Here is a 12,219-nt window from a genome sequence, read left to right as displayed (position 1 = left end):
TTTCCTTTTTCTTTTTCTTTTAACTTAAAAAAGAATGATTCGATCGAACCATATGTAAGTTGCATACGTATCATGACGCCGCATGAATAAGATCTTTGCGTAGTTCGGACAAATTGAGAATAGACTAAACAAACTAACATTTTTTTTACCTTAATGACTACTCTGACGAGAAAAGGGAAATAAAAGAAGCAAATCTCTTTTTTTTTTTTTGAATTTTCTAGACTTAATGTTCTATAACCTATTCTAAACTCAAGCTTAAATGAGCATATATCTTTTCTTTTTGAAACAGATACTCTATGCGAAATTATTAAGGAAAAAAAAACCATACAAGAGAAAAATATTTTTTGATTTTCTTTTATATGAAGGAAATCTAAAGAATAAACCGAAGAAAAATATTTTGAATTTTCATTTGATATTATAAAGAAAAGTTTCGAAAGGAGAAATGAGAAAAGAAAAAAAAATTGGAGTTTGGTTTTTGATTACCTAAGGGAGGAACGCTAAGGATAAACAAAAGACAAAGTATTTTTTCAAAAGGAACTTCAAAAGGAAAATCTTTTTATATTTTGGATTTAATATCTTAAAGAAAACTTGTAAAGTGATATCAAAAGAAAAATCTTTTTTTTTAGGTTTGAATTTTTAGTCCTAATATCCTAAAGGAAATATAAAAGCATTTTGTTTTGAGTTTTAGATATTAATTTCCTAAAGGAAAACCTCAAAAGATTTGTTTTTTGAATTTCTAGAGTTAGTATTCTAAAGAAAACTTCTAACGGAAATATAAAAACGCAAAATCTCTTTTTTTTCTTTTTTGGGATTTTTGATTTATAACACATCTTTTTTTTCAAACACAAAATAGGAAGTACAATAACAAAAGACTCGACAAACTTACTAGACTATGACAGACTCTAACATCCCCTAAACGACACGATATTACTGTACAAAACTAGAAGGTAAAACATGACATAAATAGAAAAACAGACTCAAAACATAAAAATAAAATCTCCTTAAGTAACTTCTGAATAAGCGATCCTAACAGGATGATCTTAGGGTGTCTGTCATGCTCAAGCTCTAGTAAGTAGATCCACACTTGTATGAGAAAAATAAGACCAAATAGAGTTAAAGACTTAGAACACTATGTGAGACAATAAGACTTCCTATTGGACACATGCAAGATATGATTGAGGCTATTTTGCAAAATGGCTTATGCAGCCAAAAGGTGGCTAGAAGTGCAGACTCAACAAAAGTGACCTCTAAAACATGGAAAAATTACTTTGCAAAAATAACCCATTTTGTAGAAATGACCTATGTGGCCAAAAAAATGGCTAAGCATGCAAGTTCAACAGAATAGACCTTAAATAGAGAGGACACTTTGTTGTGAACTTAGGACTCTAAGACATGGGTTAACAATCGCTTTAGGGAAAATGGCCCCATTTTGCAAGAACGACTGACACGACCTAAAAGTGGCTAGATATGCAAATTCAAGAAGGACGAACCTTAAAATAAGGAGACAACTAATTGTGGATTGAAGACTCTCCAAACACAATTAAACAAGCCACTCTGCGAAAATAGCCTATTTTGCAAAACGGCCGATATGGCTAAAGATGCAAGATTTGATTACGACCCTCAAAGCCAAGAACCTAAGACACACTAGGAAGACCGGACCATATGTGGGCGGCCTACGTATCCCGCCCCGAAAGACGAGAATCATGTATGCGTAGTTCGGAAAGATTGGATACAGGCGAGAATAAAAAACTAATTTGAAAAAAATATATTTTTTTGTCTTTTTCTCTTCTTTTTTTTTAAAATGATGGGAAAGTGCACAATCTTTTTTTTGGATTTTTCTTTTTTCATTTGTTTTTGATTTTTATTTTTTTTAAATGATGGGAAAGTGCAAAATCTTTTTTTGGATTTTCATTTTCATTTTTTTTTATTTTTTTTTCGAAAAAATGAAGGGAAAATACAAAATCTTTTTTTTTATTTTGCATTTTGTATTTTTTTGTCTTTTTCTTAGAAAATGTGAAAGAAAAATATAACTAGGCCCTACTTACTTTATTTTCATACTTCACCCTCTTTCTCTCTCATTTACCCTCAACCATCATTGGTCCATCAAATGACCCTTTTTACCTTTGAAGAATAGAACATGTAGCACATAAGATGCATCATAATGGTCTTTTATATTTTGGGTACACCTGTCCTAGACGGACCCAACCCCTGTGTTGAGTCCCCAAAGTCAAATGCACATGACGCAAACAACATTCCTTCTAGGGATTCGGCATGAGGTTATGTCATTCTAGGTTAAGCATGGGGTTGTGTTCTAGACCTGGCTTACCCGAGCGGACAGTTCGATCGAAGGTGGCGGCAATGTACCGGGAGCACGAAAGTCTACCCAGCCTAGTTACTGACCCAGCCTCGTTCTATTTGGTATGAATCCTAACAAAAATCGGGCCACGCGTACGTGTGTACCATATTTTTAGAAGACTCAGAAGGGAGGCGTAAGAACATATTTTAATAAAATTCAAATAATATCAAAGCGGTAAATAAACGACAATTAGCACATTAGGTCCACAAATTACAATAATATCAACAAACAATAAAGCCAAGCATAGATCATATTAATAAACTCGAATTCTGAACCCTGAACCAGAGAATCTGGGTTCTTTTCCCTAGCAGAGTCGCTAGAGCTGTCACACCTCTTTTTTCTACCCGAAATGGGGTATAAGGGAGTTTTTCCAATTAAAGTGACAATAATCGAAACGGGATTATTTATTCAAATTCAGAGTCACCACTTGGGATAATTTATGGTGTCCCAAGTTACCGGTTTAAAATCCCGAATCGAGGAAGTTTGACTCTGTTTTAGAGTCCGCGAAACACAGAAATCCAGGTAAGGAATTTTGTTAACCCGGGAGAAGGTGTTAGGCATTCCCGGGTTCCGTAGTTTTAGCATGGTCGCTTTAATCATATTTGGCTCAATTAAGTTGTCTAATTACTTATTTTTAAACCTATGTGCATCTACCCCCTTAACCGCTTTTATTGCTTAATTACTCTTAATTATGGAATTATCTTAAAAATGAGTCAGGCGTACGTGTACTCATTTCATTTGGCGCGTCAAAATCATGTCACGCGTACGTGTCCACAATTGATCACGCTTTATTAATATTAAGAAAGTTTGGTCGAAGTTGCGTGAACGCATTCCCCGATTTTGTTTTTAGGATTGTAATTATGTCACACGAACGTGTACACAATCACGATAATAATTTTAAAACGTGCCTAAACGCATTTTTACGATTTTCAAAGATTATTTATAAGCCATAGTCAAGTCAAATTGCCTTAATAATTCCTCCTTCCTATGATAATCATCTGAAAAGTTTGATATAAGAAAGGTATTACAAGAAAATAAAAGGAAAGTAGGGAGGAGAAGATATAAAAATCAGAAGTTTGCTATATTCTTAATATGTTCAGTTCTAATTTCTAAATAAGTGAAGATTTGTGGGCAGTGTCCAAAAATTGTGAGTATTTCCTTAGTTTCTCTGCAAGTAAAAAAAACAAAAATACAAATAGCAACTAGTGTCACATAAAAATGCCGCAAGCTACAATCCCTGGTAACACCAAACAAAGAAGACCTACAATCACACTACTTATAAAAAAATTCTAAGAGAGGTTGTATTTTAGTGATAATTCACCAGTACAATCAAAAATTGTAGTAGCAATTTTACTTGGCAATGTTGATGATTTTCATTGAGCATTTGTGTTCAACTTGAATAGCAGCAAGTTTGTCTACTGTCATTCTATATAGAAAACTCATCAAAAAGCTAATTTCAGTGGCAAATAGAGTAGGACAACAACAATCATCCAAGCATATATTAGATAAAGTGAGATAAATCTAACCTCGGACAAAGCGGAAACAAAGTTACATGACTTCGCTGGAGGATACTTCACAAGTGGATTCGAAGCTTTCCGGTGGATTAAAACCTTCAACGGCATCTCAAACACAATCCACTCGCCGGGCGCCGGAAAACTTAAACCCAACTTGTACTCAACTAACGGACAAACCTTATCCCAAACATACTTCACAGACCTCGAACCTCAACCGGGTTTTGACAGTGGTTTTTGGGACTGCTTGGTACTGATTTTTGTCTGGGTTTTGGAGGTTGATTTGGCTGGATTTATGGGACCTTTGGACTAATTTTTATGGAGGAAGAAGGAGTAGAGATGGCCGTTATGTTGCTGGGTGTTGAAGTGTGGAGAGGGACGATGGTCTTGGGGTGAGCACTGGTTAGGGTTAAGGGGGATCTGGCGTTAGGGTGTGCTGAAGGAGAAGAAGGGGTCGTTGGTTGTGAAATCCAGTACAGGGAATGGCTAGGAGGAGTTTTTTTGCTGGTGTCTCTATGTGTGTTCTACGGCTATTTTTCAAGACTAGGGTTCTCTAGGTTAATTAAGTGTCCTTAAGGGAAGTGGGGTATGGTCTAAGATGATTTGGGCTTAGATGGCTTTTGAATTTTGGGTAGGGTCTATGTATTATTGGATAAAAATTGAGCTAAAAATTAAAATTCATAAACTATAGACCCAAATCCAATTCTTCTTGTACAATAGTATAAAGCACCTACAAAAATGTAAAATCGCACCTAATTAATTAAAATAAACTATTAAAGATAAACCTAAAATGAAATTATTTTTGGTATTTTTCAAGATTATATAAAAATAAAAACTCTAGTAAAATAGTATGACTAAAGAACATTAATGAAACTATATTTTTGTAATTTTTATTTTTTCTAATAAAATAAAGTAAAAGAGTCAAAACTAGTTAAAATAACTATATTAGGCCTAAACTAAACATTTAAATGCTAAAATGTGTAAAACCATGGGGAGGGTAAAAAATTACATGTCTACACTAGCGAGTACAAGGTTAGGCGCCATCACGGTCCCGACAGTGGAAAAATTTGGATCGTGACAAGTTGGTATCATAGCTCTAGGTTGCTTAGTTCTCACAATTCACAAACAAGCTTAGTAGAGTCTGAGGGATCGGTACAGAGACGTCTGTGTTTATCCCCTAAAGGCTACAGAGTTAGGAACAGTTTCACTTCTATTCATCTCTGTCATGCGGTTTGATCTCTCAATGCTAATTGAACTTCTACTCTGTTCTTTCACAGATGGCGAGAATGCATACCGTTTCATCAGCTGATAAAAAGCCCGAGCCCCCAGTGGCAGCTCCTGCGAGGGGCAGAGGACGAGGGCGAGGCCGTTCTAGAGGCCGAAGACATAGCTAACCCATCATCGGTTTGAGCTATAACACCCGGCGGAACTACCCCAACTGGCTGAGCTGCTGGAGTCTGAAACTGAAGAGCCATCTACTCCGGAGTGTGAGTCTGGACTCCTCCCCAACCTCCCCCAGCCTGAGAGACGGTTGGTGCTACAGGAAGTATGCCTACCTGAGTGGCACTCAACATAAGGCCCACTAGACGGACCAGAGCATCCTAGAGTACCGGGGTAGCGATGAACCCCTCTAGAACTTGAGCTGGGCCCACTGGAACTGCCTGGGCTAGAACCTCATCATCAAACTCTACCTGAGGCTCCACCGCTGGTGCTGCTTCTCTGGGATGTCACCATCTTGTATCATCCTGGGAAGGCCAATGTAGTGGACGATGTTTTGAGTAGGAAGTCAGCCAGTATGGGCAGCCTTGCATATATTCCAGTTGCTGAGAGACCGCTTGCTTTGGATGTTCAGGCTTTAGCCACTCATTTTGTAAGTTTGGATGTTTCTGAGCCCATCCGTGTTCTAGCTTGTAGAGTCGCTCGTTCTTCATTATTTGAGTGTATCAGATATCGACAGTATGATGATCCTCATTTGCTTGTCCTTAGAGACATTGTGTGACGCGGAGGTGCCAAGCAGGTTACAGTTAGAGATGGCAGATTTTTGAGGATGCAGGGTCGAGTTTGTGTGCCTAATGTGGATGGACTTCGTGAGTTGATTCTAGAGGAGGCCCATAGTTCCCAGTATTTTATTCATTCGGGTGCCACTAATATGTATCAGGACTTGCGGCAACATTATTGGTGCAGGAGGTGGAAGAAAGATATTATTACGTATGTAGCTCGGTCAGGTAAAGTACGAGCATCAGAGACCGGGTGGTTTGCTTCAGAAGATTGAGATTCCTGAGTGGAAGTGGGAGCGTATCACTATAGACTTCATTGTTGGAATCCCATGGACTCAGAGGAAGTTCGACGCAATATGGGTTATTGTGGATAGGCTGACTAAGTCAACGCATTTTATTCCTGTGGCAGTTTCCTATTCTTTTGAGCGGTTGTCAGAGATTTATATCTGTGAGATCGTTCGTCTTCATTATGTGCCGATGTCTATCATTTCTGACCGAGGTACGCAGTTTACCTCACATTTTTGGAGGGTAGTACAGCATGAGTTGGATACGTGGGTCGCGTTGAGCATATCATTTCATCCTCAGACAGACGGACAGTCCAAGCGCACTATTAAAATTTTGGAGGATATGCTCCGAGCATGTGTTATTGACTTTCGAGGTTCTTGGGATCAGTTCTTGCCGTTAGCGGATTTTGCCTATAACAACAGTTATCAGTCGAGCATCCAGATGGCTCCCTATAAGGCATTATATGGTAGGTGGTGTCGGTCGCCGGTTGGGTGGTTTGAGTTGGGAGAGGCTCGGTTGTTAGGTATAGATTTAGTTCAGGATGCCTTGGAAAAGGTTAAGATCATTCAGGCTAGGTTTCGTACAGCTCAGTCCAGGAAGAAGAGTTATGTAGACCGTAAGGTTCGTACTGTGGCATTCATGGTCGAAGAGCGAGTGTTGCTTCAGGTGTCGCCCATGAAGGGCGTGATGAGATTTGGGAAGAGGGGCAAGTTAATCCCTAGGTTCATCGGGCCTTTTGAGATCCTTGATCGAGTGGGAGAGGTGGCTTACAAACTTGCATTGCTGCCAAGTTTATCAACTGTGCATCCAATGTTTTATGTGTCCATGCTTCGGATGTATCACGATGATCCATCCCACATATTACACTTCAGCATTGTCCAGATGGACAAGGACTTGACCTATGAGGAGGAGCCGGTAGCTATTCTAGACCGGCAGGTTCGTTAGTTGAGATCGAAGAGTTAGCCTTCAGTATGTATTCAGTAGAGAGGTCAGCCTGTCGAGGCAGCTTCCTGGGAGTTCGAGTCCGATATGTGGAGCCGATATCCCCATCTTTATACTGACTCATGTACTTTTCTATGTCCGTTCAAGGACAAAGGTTATTTCAGAGGTGGAGAATGTGATGACCCAAAAGGTCATCTCTTATTTTAGAAGTCAAATCTGTATTCCAAGGCCTTAAAAACCCTCCTTTTGTCTCTCCTCAATCGTGCGCAATCTGGGCATATATCTGGAAAGCATTTATGTGAAAATTTGACAAAAATGCGAAATTTTGCCTTTAAAATTGAATTAAGTTAACTTCGGTCAATATTTTGAGTAAACGGACACGGACCCATGATTTGACTATTCTGGAGGTCCGTAAAAAAATATGGGACTTGGGCATATGCCCGGAATTGAATTCCGAGGTCCCTTGCCCGAAAAATGATTTTTTAAGAAAATTGTTTAACTGAAAATATAAGGATTTTTGGAAATTGAATAACATTCGATCTTGTTGGTATCGGGCCCGTATTTCAGTTCCGGAGCCCGGTATAGGATTAATATGGTATTTAAGTCATGTTTGTGAAATTTGGTGAGAAACGAAATTTATATGATGTGATTCGGACCCTCGGTTGTGAAAATAAAAACTTTAAGATTTCTTGAGATTTTCCTTGATTTTGATGCTAAATTCGTAGTTCTAGGTATTATTTTGGCGATTTGATTGTGCGAGCAAGTCCGTATAATATTTTTAGACTTGTATGCATATTTGGTTTGCAACCCCGAGGGCTCGAGTGAGTTTTGGATAGGCCACAGAGTGATTTACACTTAGGAATTCCAAATGTATTACTGGTTCTGGTATTCTGGTACCTTGTGCTTCGCGACTCTCGCGAATGCGAAGTGCAATTTGGGCTGGGGAGGGAATTCTTCTTCGCGAATGCGAAGCTATGGTTTCCAACACGGAGCACTGAGGAGCTGCTCTTCGCGAATGCGACTGGCATCTCACGAACGCATAGAGTAAAAAGGAGGTGGGTTGGGATTCTCTGAGTTGTTCTTAGCAAACGCGAAGGCCCTTATGGCTGCAATGCTTCGCAAACGCGACAAACCCTTCGCCAATGCGAAGAAGTCTTGTCCAGTGTTTTAAAAACAGAATCAAAAACGGGAATTTGCCATTCTTTCATATTTTCAAAACCAAGGAAGCTTAGAGAAGATTTTCAAGAGACAAGTTCTTCCCCAAAGTGTTGGTATATGATTCTAAATCACTTTCTTTCAATTATCCATTGCATTTCATCAATTTTCATCCTAAAATCTAGGGTTTTCATAGTAGAAATTGGGGATCTGGGTAGAATTAGGGCTTTTTGTATAATTGGGATTTAGACCTCGTTTCGGGGTCGGATTTCGAAACTAATTACATATTTGGGCTCGTGGATGAATGGGTTTTGGTCCAAACCTCAAGTTTTGACCAAGCAGGCCCGGAGTCGAATTTTGACTTTTTGGGAAAAAGTTTGGGAAAATTAAATTTATGCATTGTAGTTGATTCCCTTAGCAATAATTGTTGATATTGAGTTAATTGTGGCTAGATACGAGGGGATTGGAGGTGGAATCTAGAGGGAAAGCAGTATTTGAGGCTTGATTTTGACCGTGGAATCGAGGCAAGTGTTTGGTCTAACCTTAGCTTGAGGGAATATGTGTTGTTGTCTTACTTGCTACATGTTTAATTGTTGAGTACGATGTATAGGTGTGGTGACGAGTATCTATATGTTGTTATTGAGTCATAGCATGCAAATGAGTCTTATACTTGTAACCATTGTATCTCTTATCACATACTGTTAATGCTTAAGCTGGTTACTCTTCATGTTGAACAAGTTTGGTTATATTTTCTTGTTATTGGGTAATTGTTGAGTGTTGACTCAAGCTAAGACTTACATTGTGAATTTAACTGTTGAAACGAGATTGGTTATAGTTGATTCCATTGCCGGGATGTTATTGTTTCTATTGTTTGGGTGAGGAAGAGTGATAAAGTACGAAGGGTGATGCCGTGCACATTTACATTTATATTGATGCATATGGTAAGGAAGAGTAATAAAGCACGAAGAGTGACGCTGTGCACATTTATGTTATTCATATGGTGAGGAAGAGTGATAAAGCACAAAGGGTGATGTCGTGCACATTTTTATTTCTTTGTTCAGACCCTTGTTTGTAGTATTCGTAGACTGTCCGTGAGTTGTGACACCAGTTCTGGATGGAGTTTTATTATGGTTTCGTTATTTGTATTAAGATAATCTGTTGAATTCTGTTCTTCCGCATTTATTCCGCTGATTTACTTTTGCTAACTTGTAAATTGTTAAAGATAAAGAAAAAAGGTAAAATATTTTGGCGAGTACAATATAAGGCGCCATCACAATCTCCACAGTGGAAAAATTCGCATCGTGACAGGAACTCAACTAAGTATTGATACGCAGAACTATAACTACCTAACGTTCAGAAGAATCTCATCATTTAATCTACCACATCGATATTAACCTTCTTTCCTATCATGTGAAGTGTAGCAATCCAACTATGTAACCCCAAATCTAATTTATTAATTTTGATAATTTAAAATAGAGATATATTGTTAGATGAAAGAGCAACCTTTTTCTTCAACTATACATATGCGTGTGTATGTGTATGTGTATGTTTATTATGTAAATAGCTCTTTGTATTAAATAAAATTTACATTTGTTTTAGTAGCTACCCAACTATTTTATCTTCATTTTAATTTATGTATGAACACAGAACATTAATGGATAGCAGCAACTAAATCAAATACAATATAATTTCCTACAAACATGAGATTAAAGGTACCTGTGTTGAAGCCTTCTAATTTCTTGATTCAGAATGATATGAGCAAGTGCAAATCTTCATGGACTCTCCTATCTAACAAGGATTACTTCACAGGTTAATAAAGGATGCGAGTAATTATACCAAATGAAATGTAATTTTCATTCCATCACGAAAGCAACACATAATCATGAGATAGAAACCTAACAGAAAATTAAATCCAGATTCACCTCTTGCAAACATATTATGAAGCACCTTAGGTGCATAGTTCACTCCAAATTAGTAATTGGTAATAAAGACAAAAATCATCAAAATGACATAATTCATGTATAATCAGGAACAATAACTAGCATGAATGTAAAAAATCTTACAAGACATTATTAAAAAAGAACAGGGAACCAACATTCATATACACACGATTACAAATAAAGAAACTGCAATAACAAAGAAAAGATTACACAAAGCAAAACAAGTTCGAAAATATAGAACTCGCACCAAACAAAATGGATAAACTCTGAGAAAATGAAGACTAAAAACACACATGCACTATGTATGGGTCAAAATCTGACCACAAGTGAATTATCATTAAAAAGAATGGTAAGAGGTCGACCAAGCTATAGTCGTACCCACGAAGCGTAATTGCGACGAGTATCTCGGTCACTGCCGAGATCGAGCCATCAGAAGACTTACACAGCAAAACATATGTAAGACTTGGGCGAGTAAGGAAAACTATAGTCATGAGAGGGTACGCTGGTTAAAGACCGTTGGATAAAAGGGAAGATTGGTAATATATATATGAGAGAAGAAAGGCAAGAGAAGGGGGTGCCCATCCGAGAAAGAGAGAGGAACAATGTATCAAAGATGAGAACAAAGAGGGGACCTCCAACAACAAAGCAAAACCCCAGATTTTGGCCACAACCCTTTGTAATCATCATTGTTGAATCAATAAAGATAGATCTCATAGTTACCAAAGACTTTCCTCTTTTCCTTCTTTGCTCTTACAAGTACGGAGAAATGTATTAAATATGTAAGCTTATCATTTACATTTGATGTCTATTAATCATCTTAAGAAATGTTATATAAGCTCAACCTCATTTGATTCTCGTATTCAATATACTTAAATCTAGAGTTAATTATGTTTGGCTAAGATTTATCCTCCATTTTCTTTATTAATTGGTTTAACGAAAAGCTTAACACTTTTTGGTCAAACAATCTGGCGTCATCTGTGGGAATTTCTTAGCCAAATATTTTTAGTTCCCTTTAGATCTAAAACCAGCTAAGTATTACTTTCAGGCTGTCATAGCTCACCGTCCTGGTACAAACACCGACTCGAAAAAATGGTAGATAATCTTTTGAGATAACTAAACCAATCTAGGTCAGATCTCTACATGAAATAGAAAGTGTGACTGATGTCCATGCAAAACCCACACCTCACCTGCAGCGAGGGGTTTGGCACGTCATATGCATGTCTAAAGTAGGATCACGGCCACCATGCGTTTAGCATGACCGGTCTGTATGCAATCCCATTTGACGTACTCATCTTATACACTGGTCTGTACTTCCACCACTCAGGAAGGGACGATAGCCTACTGTGTGATTCTTTGAAATAACGGGCATACACTGCCTTATTTCCGTACCCATAGGCACGGGGTAATTTATGAACAAAAGTATGACATGTTTCCATTATTGTTTGTGCATATTTGATTGGGTCGGAATGGGACTCGATTTCGATATCCCATTGGCCAAGCCCAACCCGTGAGAAGCCCAAATGCGATTAACGATGGAGCCGACAAGGCCACGAAACCTGAAATCATCATTTAGGTACGAGGTGAAGCGAGTGACCCTATAGCACCGTTCCTCCTTTCACCGACTTACCGGGCCAAGGTAACAGACAATTTCATTTGGGTTTTCACTTATCACGATCTCTTATTGGTTCAGAACAGGAACACGATCACTCTCACAGGTATGCGAACAAGGAACGGACACCACTAAAACACCCTAGAAAAAGGTTTCGTACCATACCATCTCACAAGCAATGACCGAGCAAAGCCCTCTAAGCTGTACCGTACCACAACTAATAGAAACGGTCAAACACGGGTCGACTATTAAGAAAATCTCCAGAATAGAGGATTCACCCATGAAATGCACAGTAAATTCCAATGAAAGTAAAAGTTAAGCGAACTGGGATTCACCCATAAAATGCACGGTAATCTCCAATGAAAGCAAAGTTAAGCGAACTGGGACTCACCCACAAAACACATAGTATTCTCCAGTGAAAGCA

This window comes from Nicotiana tabacum, chromosome 7, assembly GCF_000715075.1.
Source record: "Nicotiana tabacum cultivar K326 chromosome 7, ASM71507v2, whole genome shotgun sequence".
NCBI classification, from domain to species: Eukaryota; Viridiplantae; Streptophyta; class Magnoliopsida; order Solanales; family Solanaceae; genus Nicotiana; species Nicotiana tabacum.
Note: the sequence above shows the minus strand (reverse complement) of the source record.